Consider the following 15,651-nt stretch of genomic DNA (forward strand, 5'->3'; position numbering starts at 1 on the left):
CAATAACTGTGGTTTTGCCATCCCACGGTAAAAAATCTCTATTATTCAGCTTTTGGTAGTTTTTTCCGTAAAGAAAAACAGTAGTGTCTCCTGACTGTTGTGACACAAAAATATATCTGTTGAAAATTGCCTTGTGTAGGCCCGACATCCCAGTGTGGTTTCGCAGTTCCATGGGTCAAATCGCTGTACTATCCAGTTTTGGGCCTTTGGTATCTAAAAAATAAAGCAGTTTGAGTGTGTCGCTCACTATTCAGCCGCAAATATCTCTATTTAAAAAAGTGTGGTATTGCCCAGTAAACAATAACTGTGGTTTTGCCATCCCACAGTAAAAAATCTCTATTATTCAGGTTTTGGTATATTTTCCGTAAAGAAAAACAGTAGTGTCTCCTGACTGTTGTGACACAAAAATATATCTGTTGAAAATAGTCTTGTGTAGGCCCGACATCCCAGTGTGTTTCGCAGTTCCACGGGTCAAATCGCTGTACTATCCAGTTTTGGGCCTTTGGTATGTAAAAAAAAAGCAGTTGAGTGTGTCGCTCACTGTTGAGCCGCAAATATCTCTATTTAAAAAAGTGTGGTATACCCCATTAAACAATAACTGTGGTTTTGCCATCCCACGGTAAAAAATCTCTATTATTCAGCTTTTGGTAGTTTTTTCCGTAAAGAAAAACAGTAGTGTCTCCTGACTGTTGTGACACAAAAATATATCTGTTGAAAATAGTCTTGTGTAGGCCCGACATCCCAGTGTGGTTTCGCAGTTCCATGGGTCAAATCGCTGTACTATCCAGTTTTGGGCCTTTGGTATCTAAAAAAAAAGCAGTTTGAGTGTGTCGCTCACTGTTCAGCCGCAAATATCTCTATTTAAAAAAGTGTGGTATACCCCAGTAAACAATAACTGTGGTTTTTCCATCCCACGGTAAAAAATCTCTATTATTCAGCTTTTGGTAGTTTTTTCCGTAAAGAAAAACAGTAGTGTCTCCTGACTGTTGTGACACAAATATATATCTGTTGAAAATAGTCTTGTGTAGGCCCGACATCCCAGTGTGGTTTCGCAGTTCCATGGGTCAAATAGCTGTACTATCCAGTTTTGGGCCTTTGGTATCTAAAAAAAAAAGCAGTTTGAGTGTGTCGCTCACTATTCAGCCGCAAATATCTCTATTTAAAAAAGTGTGGTATTGCCCAGTAAACAATAACTGTGGTTTTGCCATCCCACAGTAAAAAATCTCTATTATTCAGCTTTTGGTAGTTTTTTCCGTAAAGAAAAACAGTAGTGTCTCCTGACTGTTGTGACACAAAAATATATCTGTTGAAAATAGTCTTGTGTAGGCCCGACATCCCAGTGTGTTTCGCAGTTCCACGGGTCAAATCGCTGTACTATCCAGTTTTGGGCCTTTGGTATCTAAAAAAAAAGCAGTTGAGTGTGTCGCTCACTGTTGAGCCGCAAATATCTCTATTTAAAAAAGTGTGGTATACCCCATTAAACAATAACTGTGGTTTTGCCATCCCACGGTAAAAAATCTCTATTATTCAGCTTTTGGTAGTTTTTTCCGTAAAGAAAAACAGTAGTGTCTCCTGACTGTTGTGACACAAAAATATATCTGTTGAAAATTGCCTTGTGTAGGCCCGACATCCCAGTGTGGTTTCGCAGTTCCATGGGTCAAATCGCTGTACTATCCAGTTTTGGGCCTTTGGTATCTAAAAAATAAAGCAGTTTGAGTGTGTCGCTCACTATTCAGCCGCAAATATCTCTATTTAAAAAAGTGTGGTATTGCCCAGTAAACAATAACTGTGGTTTTGCCATCCCACAGTAAAAAATCTCTATTATTCAGGTTTTGGTATATTTTCCGTAAAGAAAAACAGTAGTGTCTCCTGACTGTTGTGACACAAAAATATATCTGTTGAAAATAGTCTTGTGTAGGCCCGACATCCCAGTGTGTTTCGCAGTTCCACGGGTCAAATCGCTGTACTATCCAGTTTTGGGCCTTTGGTATGTAAAAAAAAAGCAGTTGAGTGTGTCGCTCACTGTTGAGCCGCAAATATCTCTATTTAAAAAAGTGTGGTATACCCCATTAAACAATAACTGTGGTTTTGCCATCCCACGGTAAAAAATCTCTATTATTCAGCTTTTGGTAGTTTTTTCCGTAAAGAAAAACAGTAGTGTCTCCTGACTGTTGTGACACAAAAATATATCTGTTGAAAATAGTCTTGTGTAGGCCCGACATCCCAGTGTGGTTTCGCAGTTCCATGGGTCAAATCGCTGTACTATCCAGTTTTGGGCCTTTGGTATCTAAAAAAAAAGCAGTTTGAGTGTGTCGCTCACTGTTGAGCCGCAAATATCTCTATTTAAAAAAGTGTGGTATACCCCAGTAAACAATAACTGTGGTTTTTCCATCCCACGGTAAAAAATCTCTATTATTCAGCTTTTGGTAGTTTTTTCCGTAAGGAAAAACAGTAGTGTCTCCTGACTGTTGTGACACAAATATATATCTGTTGAAAATAGTCTTGTGTAGGCCCGACATCCCAGTGTGGTTTCGCAGTTCCATGGGTCAAATAGCTGTACTATCCAGTTTTGGGCCTTTGGTATCTAAAAAAAAAAGCAGTTTGAGTGTGTCGCTCACTATTCAGCCGCAAATATCTCTATTTAAAAAAGTGTGGTATTGCCCAGTAAACAATAACTGTGGTTTTGCCATCCCACAGTAAAAAATCTCTATTATTCAGCTTTTGGTAGTTTTTTCCGTAAAGAAAAACAGTAGTGTCTCCTGACTGTTGTGACACAAAAATATATCTGTTGAAAATAGTCTTGTGTAGGCCCGACATCCCAGTGTGTTTCGCAGTTCCACGGGTCAAATCGCTGTACTATCCAGTTTTGGGCCTTTGGTATCTAAAAAAAAAGCAGTTGAGTGTGTCGCTCACTGTTGAGCCGCAAATATCTCTATTTAAAAAAGTGTGGTATACCCCATTAAACAATAACTGTGGTTTTGCCATCCCACGGTAAAAAATCTCTATTATTCAGCTTTTGGTAGTTTTTTCCGTAAAGAAAAACAGTAGTGTCTCCTGACTGTTGTGACACAAAAATATATCTGTTGAAAATAGTCTTGTGTAGGCCCGACATCCCAGTGTGGTTTCGCAGTTCCATGGGTCAAATCGCTGTACTATCCAGTTTTGGGCCTTTGGTATGTAAAAAAGAAGCAGTTTGAGTGTGTCGCTCACTGTTCAGCCGCAAATATCTCTATTTAAAAAAGTGTGGTATACCCCAGTAAACAATAACTGTGGTTTTGCCATCAAACGGTAAAAAATCTCTATTATTCAGCTTTTGGTATATTTTCCGTAAAGAAAAACAGTAGTGTCTCCTGACTGTTGTGACACAAAAATATATCTGTTGAAAATAGTCTTGTGTAGGCCCGACATCCCAGTGTGGTTTCGCAGTTCCATGGGTCAAATCGCTGTACTATCCAGTTTTGGGCCTTTGGTATCTAAAAAAAAAAGCAGTTTGAGTGTGTCGCTCACTGTTCAGCCGCAAATATCTCTATTTAAAAAAGTGTGGTATTCCCCAGTAAACAGTAACTGTGGTTTTGCCACCCCACGGTAAAAAATCTCTATTATTCAGCTTTTGGTAGTTTTTTACGTAAAGAAAAACAGTAGTGTCTCCTGACTGTTGTGACACAAAAATATATCTGTTGAAAATAGTCTTGTGTAGGCCCGACATCCCAGTGTGGTTTCGCAGTTCCATGGGTCAAATAGCTGTACTATCCAGTTTTGGGCCTTTGGTATCTAAAAAGAAAGCAGTTTGAGTGTGTCGCTCACTGTTCAGCCGCAAATATCTCTATTTAAAAAAGTGTTGTATACCCCAGTAAACAATAACTGTGGTTTTGCCATCCCACGGTAAAAAATCTCTATTATTCAGCTTTTGGTAGTTTTTTCCGTAAAGAAAAACAGTAGTGTCTCCTGACTGTTGTGACACAAAAATATATCTGTTGAAAATAGCCTTGTGTAGGCCCGACATCCCAGTGTGGTTTCGCAGTTCCATGGGTCAAATCGCTGTACTATCCAGTTTTGGGCCTTTGGTATCTAAAAAATAAAGCAGTTTGAGTGTGTCGCTCACTATTCAGCCGCAAATATCTCTATTTAAAAAAGTGTGGTATTGCCCAGTAAACAATAACTGTGGTTTTGCCATCCCACAGTAAAAAATCTCTATTATTCAGGTTTTGGTATATTTTCCGTAAAGAAAAACAGTAGTGTCTCCTGACTGTTGTGACACAAAAATATATCTGTTGAAAATAGTCTTGTGTAGGCCCGACATCCCAGTGTGGTTTCGCAGTTCCACGGGTCAAATCTCTGTACTATCCAGTTTTGGGCCTTTGGTATCTAAAAAAAAGGCAGTTTGAGTGTGTCGCTCACTGTTCAGCCGCAAATATCTCTATTTAAAAAAGTGTGGTATACCCCAGTAAACAATAACTGTGGTTTTGCCATCCCACGGTTAAAAATCTCTATTATTCAGCTTTTGGTAGTTTTTTCCGTAAAGAAAAACAGTAGTGTCTCCTGACTGTTGTGACACAAAAATATATCTGTTGAAAATAGTCTTGTGTAGGCCCAACATCCCAGTGTGGTTTCGCAGTTCCATGGGTCAAATCGCTGTACTATCCAGTTTTGGGCCTTTGGTATCTAAAAAAAAAAGCAGTTTGAGTGTGTCGCTCACTATTCAGCCGCAAATATCTCTATTTAAAAAAGTGTGGTATTGCCCAGTAAACAATAACTGTGGTTTTGCCATCCCACAGTAAAAAATCTCTATTATTCAGCTTTTGGTAGTTTTTTCCGTAAAGAAAAACAGTAGTGTCTCCTGACTGTTGTGACACAAAAATATATCTGTTGAAAATAGTCTTGTGTAGGCCCGACATCCCAGTGTGTTTCGCAGTTCCACGGGTCAAATCGCTGTACTATCCAGTTTTGGGCCTTTGGTATCTAAAAAAAAAGCAGTTGAGTGTGTCGCTCACTGTTGAGCCGCAAATATCTCTATTTAAAAAAGTGTGGTATACCCCATTAAACAATAACTGTGGTTTTGCCATCCCACGGTTAAAAATCTCTATTATTCAGCTTTTGGTAGTTTTTTCCGTAAAGAAAAACAGTAGTGTCTCCTGACTGTTGTGACACAAAAATATATCTGTTGAAAATAGTCTTGTGTAGGCCCAACATCCCAGTGTGGTTTCGCAGTTCCATGGGTCAAATCGCTGTACTATCCAGTTTTGGGCCTTTGGTATCTAAAAAAAAAAGCAGTTTGAGTGTGTCGCTCACTATTCAGCCGCAAATATCTCTATTTAAAAAAGTGTGGTATTGCCCAGTAAACAATAACTGTGGTTTTGCCATCCCACAGTAAAAAATCTCTATTATTCAGCTTTTGGTAGTTTTTTCCGTAAAGAAAAACAGTAGTGTCTCCTGACTGTTGTGACACAAAAATATATCTGTTGAAAATAGTCTTGTGTAGGCCCGACATCCCAGTGTGTTTCGCAGTTCCACGGGTCAAATCGCTGTACTATCCAGTTTTGGGCCTTTGGTATCTAAAAAAAAAGCAGTTGAGTGTGTCGCTCACTGTTGAGCCGCAAATATCTCTATTTAAAAAAGTGTGGTATACCCCATTAAACAATAACTGTGGTTTTGCCATCCCACGGTAAAAAATCTCTATTATTCAGCTTTTGGTAGTTTTTTCCGTAAAGAAAAACAGTAGTGTCTCCTGACTGTTGTGACACAAAAATATATCTGTTGAAAATAGTCTTGTGTAGGCCCGACATCCCAGTGTGGTTTCGCAGTTCCATGGGTCAAATCGCTGTACTATCCAGTTTTGGGCCTTTGGTATGTAAAAAAGAAGCAGTTTGAGTGTGTCGCTCACTGTTCAGCCGCAAATATCTCTATTTAAAAAAGTGTGGTATACCCCAGTAAACAATAACTGTGGTTTTGCCATCAAACGGTAAAAAATCTCTATTATTCAGCTTTTGGTATATTTTCCGTAAAGAAAAACAGTAGTGTCTCCTGACTGTTGTGACACAAAAATATATCTGTTGAAAATAGTCTTGTGTAGGCCCGACATCCCAGTGTGGTTTCGCAGTTCCATGGGTCAAATCGCTGTACTATCCAGTTTTGGGCCTTTGGTATCTAAAAAAAAAAGCAGTTTGAGTGTGTCGCTCACTGTTCAGCCGCAAATATCTCTATTTAAAAAAGTGTGGTATTCCCCAGTAAACAATAACTGTGGTTTTGCCATCCCACGGTAAAAAATCTCTATTATTCAGCTTTTGGTAGTTTTTTACGTAAAGAAAAACAGTAGTGTCTCCTGACTGTTGTGACACAAAAATATATCTGTTGAAAATAGTCTTGTGTAGGCCCGACATCCCAGTGTGGTTTCGCAGTTCCATGGGTCAAATAGCTGTACTATCCAGTTTTGGGCCTTTGGTATCTAAAAAAAAAGCAGTTTGAGTGTGTCGCTCACTGTTCAGCCGCAAATATCTCTATTTAAAAAAGTGTTGTATACCCCAGTAAACAATAACTGTGGTTTTGCCATCCCACGGTAAAAAATCTCTATTATTCAGCTTTTGGTAGTTTTTTCCGTAAAGAAAAACAGTAGTGTCTCCTGACTGTTGTGACACAAAAATATATCTGTTGAAAATAGCCTTGTGTAGGCCCGACATCCCAGTGTGGTTTCGCAGTTCCATGGGTCAAATCGCTGTACTATCCAGTTTTGGGCCTTTGGTATCTAAAAAATAAAGCAGTTTGAGTGTGTCGCTCACTATTCAGCCGCAAATATCTCTATTTAAAAAAGTGTGGTATTGCCCAGTAAACAATAACTGTGGTTTTGCCATCCCACAGTAAAAAATCTCTATTATTCAGGTTTTGGTATATTTTCCGTAAAGAAAAACAGTAGTGTCTCCTGACTGTTGTGACACAAAAATATATCTGTTGAAAATAGTCTTGTGTAGGCCCGACATCCCAGTGTGGTTTCGCAGTTCCACGGGTCAAATCTCTGTACTATCCAGTTTTGGGCCTTTGGTATCTAAAAAAAAGGCAGTTTGAGTGTGTCGCTCACTGTTCAGCCGCAAATATCTCTATTTAAAAAAGTGTGGTATACCCCAGTAAACAATAACTGTGGTTTTGCCATCCCACGGTTAAAAATCTCTATTATTCAGCTTTTGGTAGTTTTTTCCGTAAAGAAAAACAGTAGTGTCTCCTGACTGTTGTGACACAAAAATATATCTGTTGAAAATAGTCTTGTGTAGGCCCAACATCCCAGTGTGGTTTCGCAGTTCCATGGGTCAAATCGCTGTACTATCCAGTTTTGGGCCTTTGGTATCTAAAAAAAAAAGCAGTTTGAGTGTGTCGCTCACTATTCAGCCGCAAATATCTCTATTTAAAAAAGTGTGGTATTGCCCAGTAAACAATAACTGTGGTTTTGCCATCCCACAGTAAAAAATCTCTATTATTCAGCTTTTGGTAGTTTTTTCCGTAAAGAAAAACAGTAGTGTCTCCTGACTGTTGTGACACAAAAATATATCTGTTGAAAATAGTCTTGTGTAGGCCCGACATCCCAGTGTGTTTCGCAGTTCCACGGGTCAAATCGCTGTACTATCCAGTTTTGGGCCTTTGGTATGTAAAAAAAAAGCAGTTGAGTGTGTCGCTCACTGTTGAGCCGCAAATATCTCTATTTAAAAAAGTGTGGTATACCCCATTAAACAATAACTGTGGTTTTGCCATCCCACGGTAAAAAATCTCTATTATTCAGCTTTTGGTAGTTTTTTCCGTAAAGAAAAACAGTAGTGTCTCCTGACTGTTGTGACACAAAAATATATCTGTTGAAAATAGTCTTGTGTAGGCCCGACATCCCAGTGTGGTTTCGCAGTTCCATGGGTCAAATCGCTGTACTATCCAGTTTTGGGCCTTTGGTATCTAAAAAAGAAGCAGTTTGAGTGTGTCGCTCACTGTTCAGCCGCAAATATCTCTATTTAAAAAAGTGTGGTATACCCCAGTAAACAATAACTGTGGTTTTGCCATCAAACGGTAAAAAATCTCTATTATTCAGCTTTTGGTATATTTTCCGTAAAGAAAAACAGTAGTGTCTCCTGACTGTTGTGACACAAAAATATATCTGTTGAAAATAGTCTTGTGTAGGCCCGACATCCCAGTGTGGTTTCGCAGTTCCATGGGTCAAATCGCTGTACTATCCAGTTTTGGGCCTTTGGTATCTAAAAAAAGAGCAGTTTGAGTGTGTCGCTCACTGTTCAGCCGCAAATATCTCTATTTAAAAAAGTGTGGTATACCCCAGTAAACAATAACTGTGGTTTTGCCATCAAACGGTAAAAAATCTCTATTATTCAGCTTTTGGTAGTTATTTTCGTAAAGAAAAACAGTAGTGTCTCCTGACTGTTGTGACATAAAAATATATCTGTTGAAAATAGTCTTGTGTAGGCCCGACATCCCAGTGTGGTTTCGCGGTTCCATGGGTCAAATCGCTGTACTATCCAGTTTTGGGCCTTTGGTATCTAAAAAAAAAAACAGCTTGAGTGTGTCGCTCACTGTTCAGCCGCAAATATCTCTATTTAAAAAAGTGTGGTATACCCCAGTAAACAATAACTGTGGTTTTGCCATCCCACGGTAAAAAATCTCTATTATTCAGCTTTTGGTAGTTTTTTCCGTAAAGAAAAACAGTAGTGTCTCCTGACTGTTGTGACACAAAAATATATCTGTTGAAAATAGTCTTGTGTAGGCCCGACATCCCAGTGTGGTTTCGCAGTTCCATGGGTCAAATCGCTGTACTATCCAGTTTTGGGCCTTTGGTATCTAAAAAAAAAGCAGTTTGAGTGTGTCGCTCACTGTTCAGCCGCAAATATCTCTATTTAAAAAAGTGTTGTATACCCCAGTAAACAATAACTGTGGTTTTGCCATCCCACGGTAAAAAATCTCTATTATTCAGCTTTTGGTAGTTTTTTCCGTAAAGAAAAACAGTAGTGTCTCCTGACTGTTGTGACACAAAAATATATCTGTTGAAAATAGCCTTGTGTAGGCCCGACATCCCAGTGTGGTTTCGCAGTTCCATGGGTCAAATCGCTGTACTATCCAGTTTTGGGCCTTTGGTATCTAAAAAATAAAGCAGTTTGAGTGTGTCGCTCACTATTCAGCCGCAAATATCTCTATTTAAAAAAGTGTGGTATTGCCCAGTAAACAATAACTGTGGTTTTGCCATCCCACAGTAAAAAATCTCTATTATTCAGGTTTTGGTATATTTTCCGTAAAGAAAAACAGTAGTGTCTCCTGACTGTTGTGACACAAAAATATATCTGTTGAAAATAGTCTTGTGTAGGCCCGACATCCCAGTGTGGTTTCGCAGTTCCACGGGTCAAATCTCTGTACTATCCAGTTTTGGGCCTTTGGTATCTAAAAAAAAGGCAGTTTGAGTGTGTCGCTCACTGTTCAGCCGCAAATATCTCTATTTAAAAAAGTGTGGTATACCCCAGTAAACAATAACTGTGGTTTTGCCATCCCACGGTTAAAAATCTCTATTATTCAGCTTTTGGTAGTTTTTTCCGTAAAGAAAAACAGTAGTGTCTCCTGACTGTTGTGACACAAAAATATATCTGTTGAAAATAGTCTTGTGTAGGCCCAACATCCCAGTGTGGTTTCGCAGTTCCATGGGTCAAATCGCTGTACTATCCAGTTTTGGGCCTTTGGTATCTAAAAAAAAAAGCAGTTTGAGTGTGTCGCTCACTATTCAGCCGCAAATATCTCTATTTAAAAAAGTGTGGTATTGCCCAGTAAACAATAACTGTGGTTTTGCCATCCCACAGTAAAAAATCTCTATTATTCAGCTTTTGGTAGTTTTTTCCGTAAAGAAAAACAGTAGTGTCTCCTGACTGTTGTGACACAAAAATATATCTGTTGAAAATAGTCTTGTGTAGGCCCGACATCCCAGTGTGTTTCGCAGTTCCACGGGTCAAATCGCTGTACTATCCAGTTTTGGGCCTTTGGTATGTAAAAAAAAAGCAGTTGAGTGTGTCGCTCACTGTTGAGCCGCAAATATCTCTATTTAAAAAAGTGTGGTATACCCCATTAAACAATAACTGTGGTTTTGCCATCCCACGGTAAAAAATCTCTATTATTCAGCTTTTGGTAGTTTTTTCCGTAAAGAAAAACAGTAGTGTCTCCTGACTGTTGTGACACAAAAATATATCTGTTGAAAATAGTCTTGTGTAGGCCCGACATCCCAGTGTGGTTTCGCAGTTCCATGGGTCAAATCGCTGTACTATCCAGTTTTGGGCCTTTGGTATCTAAAAAAGAAGCAGTTTGAGTGTGTCGCTCACTGTTCAGCCGCAAATATCTCTATTTAAAAAAGTGTGGTATACCCCAGTAAACAATAACTGTGGTTTTGCCATCAAACGGTAAAAAATCTCTATTATTCAGCTTTTGGTATATTTTCCGTAAAGAAAAACAGTAGTGTCTCCTGACTGTTGTGACACAAAAATATATCTGTTGAAAATAGTCTTGTGTAGGCCCGACATCCCAGTGTGGTTTCGCAGTTCCATGGGTCAAATCGCTGTACTATCCAGTTTTGGGCCTTTGGTATCTAAAAAAAGAGCAGTTTGAGTGTGTCGCTCACTGTTCAGCCGCAAATATCTCTATTTAAAAAAGTGTGGTATACCCCAGTAAACAATAACTGTGGTTTTGCCATCAAACGGTAAAAAATCTCTATTATTCAGCTTTTGGTAGTTATTTTCGTAAAGAAAAACAGTAGTGTCTCCTGACTGTTGTGACATAAAAATATATCTGTTGAAAATAGTCTTGTGTAGGCCCGACATCCCAGTGTGGTTTCGCGGTTCCATGGGTCAAATCGCTGTACTATCCAGTTTTGGGCCTTTGGTATCTAAAAAAAAAAACAGCTTGAGTGTGTCGCTCACTGTTCAGCCGCAAATATCTCTATTTAAAAAAGTGTGGTATACCCCAGTAAACAATAACTGTGGTTTTGCCATCCCACGGTAAAAAATCTCTATTATTCAGCTTTTGGTAGTTTTTTCCGTAAAGAAAAACAGTAGTGTCTCCTGACTGTTGTGACACAAAAATATATCTGTTGAAAATAGTCTTGTGTAGGCCCGACATCCCAGTGTGGTTTCGCAGTTCCATGGGTCAAATCGCTGTACTATCCAGTTTTGGGCCTTTGGTATCTAAAAAAAAAGCAGTTTGAGTGTGTCGCTCACTGTTCAGCCGCAAATATCTCTATTTAAAAAAGTGTGGTATACCCCAGTAAACAATAACTGTGGTTTTTCCATCCCACGGTAAAAAATCTCTATTATTCAGCTTTTGGTAGTTTTTTCCGTAAAGAAAAACAGTAGTGTCTCCTGACTGTTGTGACACAAAAATATATCTGTTGAAAATAGTCTTGTGTAGGCCCGACATCCCAGTGTGGTTTCGCAGTTCCATGGGTCAAATCGCTGTACTATCCAGTTTTGGGCCTTTGGTATCTAAAAAATAAAGCAGTTTGAGTGTGTCGCTCACTGTTCAGCCGCAAATATCTCTATTTAAAAAAGTGTGGTATTCCCCAGTAAACAATAACTGTGGTTTTGCTATCCCACGGTAAAAAATCTCTATTATTCAGCTTTTGGTAGGTTTTTCCGTAAAGAAAAACAGTAGTGTCTCCTGACTGTTGTGACACAAAAATATATCTGTTGAAAATAGTCTTGTGTAGGCCCGACATCCCAGTGTGGTTTCGCAGTTCCATGGGTCAAATCGCTGTACTATCCAGTTTTGGGCCTTTGGTATCTAAAAAAAAAGCAGTTTGAGTGTGTCGCTCACTGTTCAGCCGCAAATATCTCTATTTAAAAAAGTGTTGTATACCCCAGTAAACATTAACTGTGGTTTTGCCATCCCACGGTAAAAAATCTCTATTATTCAGCTTTTGGTAGTTTTTTCCGTAAAGAAAAACAGTAGTGTCTCCTGACTGTTGTGACACAAAAATATATCTGTTGAAAATAGTCTTGTGTAGGCCCGACATCCCAGTGTGGTTTCGCAGTTCCACGGGTCAAATCGCTGTACTATCCAGTTTGGGCCTTTGGTATCTAAAAAAAAAGCAGTTTGAGTGTGTCGCTCACTGTTCAGCCGCAAATATCTCTATTTAAAAAAGTGTGGTATACCCCAGTAAACAATAACTGTGGTTTTGCCATCCCACGGTAAAAAATCTCTATTATTCAGCTTTTGGTAGTTTTTTCCGTAAAGAAAAACAGTAGTGTCTCCTGACTGTTGTGACACAAAAATATATCTGTTGAAAATAGTCTTGTGTAGGCCCGACATCCCAGTGTGGTTTCGCAGTTCCACGGGTCAAATCGCTGTACTATCCAGTTTTTGGCCTTTGGTATCTAAAAAAAAGCAGTTTGAGTGTGTCGCTCACTGTTCAGCCGCAAATATCTCTATTTAAAAAAGTGTGGTATACCCCAGTAAACAATAACTGTGGTTTTGCCATCCCACGGTAAAAAATCTCTATTATTCAGGTTTTGGTATATTTTCCGTAAAGAAAAACAGTAGTGTCTCCTGACTGTTGTGACACAAAAATATATCTGTTGAAAATAGTCTTGTGTAGGCCCGACATCCCAGTGTGGTTTCGCAGTTCCACGGGTCAAATCTCTGTACTATCCAGTTTTGGGCCTTTGGTATCTAAAAAAAAGGCAGTTTGAGTGTGTCGCTCACTGTTCAGCCGCAAATATCTCTATTTAAAAAAGTGTGGTATACCCCAGTAAACAATAACTGTGGTTTTGCCATCCCACGGTTAAAAATCTCTATTATTCAGCTTTTAGTAGTTTTTTCCGTAAAGAAAAACAGTAGTGTCTCCTGACTGTTGTGACACAAAAATATATCTGTTGAAAATAGTCTTGTGTAGGCCCAACATCCCAGTGTGGTTTCGCAGTTCCATGGGTCAAATCGCTGTACTATCCAGTTTTGGGCCTTTGGTATCTAAAAAAAAAAGCAGTTTGAGTGTGTCGCTCACTATTCAGCCGCAAATATCTCTATTTAAAAAAGTGTGGTATTGCCCAGTAAACAATAACTGTGGTTTTGCCATCCCACAGTAAAAAATCTCTATTATTCAGCTTTTGGTAGTTTTTTCCGTAAAGAAAAACAGTAGTGTCTCCTGACTGTTGTGACACAAAAATATATCTGTTGAAAATAGTCTTGTGTAGGCCCGACATCCCAGTGTGTTTCGCAGTTCCACGGGTCAAATCGCTGTACTATCCAGTTTTGGGCCTTTGGTATCTAAAAAAAAAGCAGTTGAGTGTGTCGCTCACTGTTGAGCCGCAAATATCTCTATTTAAAAAAGTGTGGTATACCCCATTAAACAATAACTGTGGTTTTGCCATCCTACGGTAAAAAATCTCTATTATTCAGCTTTTGGTAGTTTTTTCCGTAAAGAAAAACAGTAGTGTCTCCTGACTGTTGTGACACAAAAATATATCTGTTGAAAATAGTCTTGTGTAGGCCCGACATCCCAGTGTGGTTTCGCAGTTCCATGGGTCAAATCGCTGTACTATCCAGTTTTGGGCCTTTGGTATATAAAAAAGAAGCAGTTTGAGTGTGTCGCTCACTGTTCAGCCGCAAATATCTCTATTTAAAAAAGTGTGGTATACCCCAGTAAACAATAACTGTGGTTTTGCCATCAAACGGTAAAAAATCTCTATTATTCAGCTTTTGGTATATTTTCCGTAAAGAAAAACAGTAGTGTCTCCTGACTGTTGTGACACAAAAATATATCTGTTGAAAATAGTCTTGTGTAGGCCCGACATCCCAGTGTGGTTTCGCAGTTCCATGGGTCAAATCGCTGTACTATCCAGTTTTGGGCCTTTGGTATCTAAAAAAAAAAGCAGTTTGAGTGTGTCGCTCACTGTTCAGCCGCAAATATCTCTATTTAAAAAAGTGTGGTATTCCCCAGTAAACAATAACTGTGGTTTTGCCATCCCACGGTAAAAAATCTCTATTATTCAGCTTTTGGTAGTTTTTTACGTAAAGAAAAACAGTAGTGTCTCCTGACTGTTGTGACACAAAAATATATCTGTTGAAAATAGTCTTGTGTAGGCCCGACATCCCAGTGTGGTTTCGCAGTTCCATGGGTCAAATAGCTGTACTATCCAGTTTTGGGCCTTTGGTATCTAAAAAAAAAGCAGTTTGAGTGTGTCGCTCACTGTTCAGCCGCAAATATCTCTATTTAAAAAAGTGTTGTATACCCCAGTAAACAATAACTGTGGTTTTGCCATCCCACGGTAAAAAATCTCTATTATTCAGCTTTTGGTAGTTTTTTCCGTAAAGAAAAACAGTAGTGTCTCCTGACTGTTGTGACACAAAAATATATCTGTTGAAAATAGCCTTGTGTAGGCCCGACATCCCAGTGTGGTTTCGCAGTTCCATGGGTCAAATCGCTGTACTATCCAGTTTTGGGCCTTTGGTATCTAAAAAATAAAGCAGTTTGAGTGTGTCGCTCACTATTCAGCCGCAAATATCTCTATTTAAAAAAGTGTGGTATTGCCCAGTAAACAATAACTGTGGTTTTGCCATCCCACAGTAAAAAATCTCTATTATTCAGCTTTTGGTAGTTTTTTCCGTAAAGAAAAACAGTAGTGTCTCCTGACTGTTGTGACACAAAAATATATCTGTTGAAAATAGTCTTGTGTAGGCCCGACATCCCAGTGTGTTTCGCAGTTCCACGGGTCAAATCGCTGTACTATCCAGTTTTGGGCCTTTGGTATCTAAAAAAAAAGCAGTTGAGTGTGTCGCTCACTGTTGAGCCGCAAATATCTCTATTTAAAAAAGTGTGGTATACCCCATTAAACAATAACTGTGGTTTTGCCATCCCACGGTAAAAAATCTCTATTATTCAGCTTTTGGTAGTTTTTCCGTAAAGAAAAACAGTAGTGTCTCCTGACTGTTGTGACACAAAAATATATCTGTTGAAAATAGTCTTGTGTAGGCCCGACATCCCAGTGTGGTTTCGCAGTTCCATGGGTCAAATCGCTGTACTATCCAGTTTTGGGCCTTTGGTATGTAAAAAAGAAGCAGTTTGAGTGTGTCGCTCACTGTTCAGCCGCAAATATCTCTATTGAAAAAAGTGTGGTATACCCCAGTAAACAATAACTGTGGTTTTGCCATCAAACGGTAAAAAATCTCTATTATTCAGCTTTTGGTATATTTTCCGTAAAGAAAAACAGTAGTGTCTCCTGACTGTTGTGACACAAAAATATATCTGTTGAAAATAGTCTTGTGTAGGCCCGACATCCCAGTGTGGTTTCGCAGTTCCATGGGTCAAATCGCTGTACTATCCAGTTTTGGGCCTTTGGTATCTAAAAAAAAAAGCAGTTTGAGTGTGTCGCTCACTGTTCAGCCGCAAATATCTCTATTTAAAAAAGTGTGGTATTCCCAGTAAACAATAACTGTGGTTTTGCCATCCCACGGTAAAAAATCTCTATTATTCAGCTTTTGGTAGTTTTTTACGTAAAGAAAAACAGTAGTGTCTCCTGACTGTTGTGACACAAAAATATATCTATTGAAAATAGTCTTGTGTAGGCCCGACATCCCAGTGTGGTTTCGCAGTTCCATGGGTCAAAAAGCTGTACTATCCAGTTTTGGGCCTTTGGTATCTAAAAAAAA

Source organism: Phyllobates terribilis, unplaced genomic scaffold (assembly GCF_046119375.1).
Source record: "Phyllobates terribilis strain yellow unplaced genomic scaffold, ASM4611937v1 Scaffold_1__5_contigs__length_1240528914, whole genome shotgun sequence".
NCBI lineage: Eukaryota > Metazoa > Chordata > Amphibia > Anura > Dendrobatidae > Phyllobates > Phyllobates terribilis.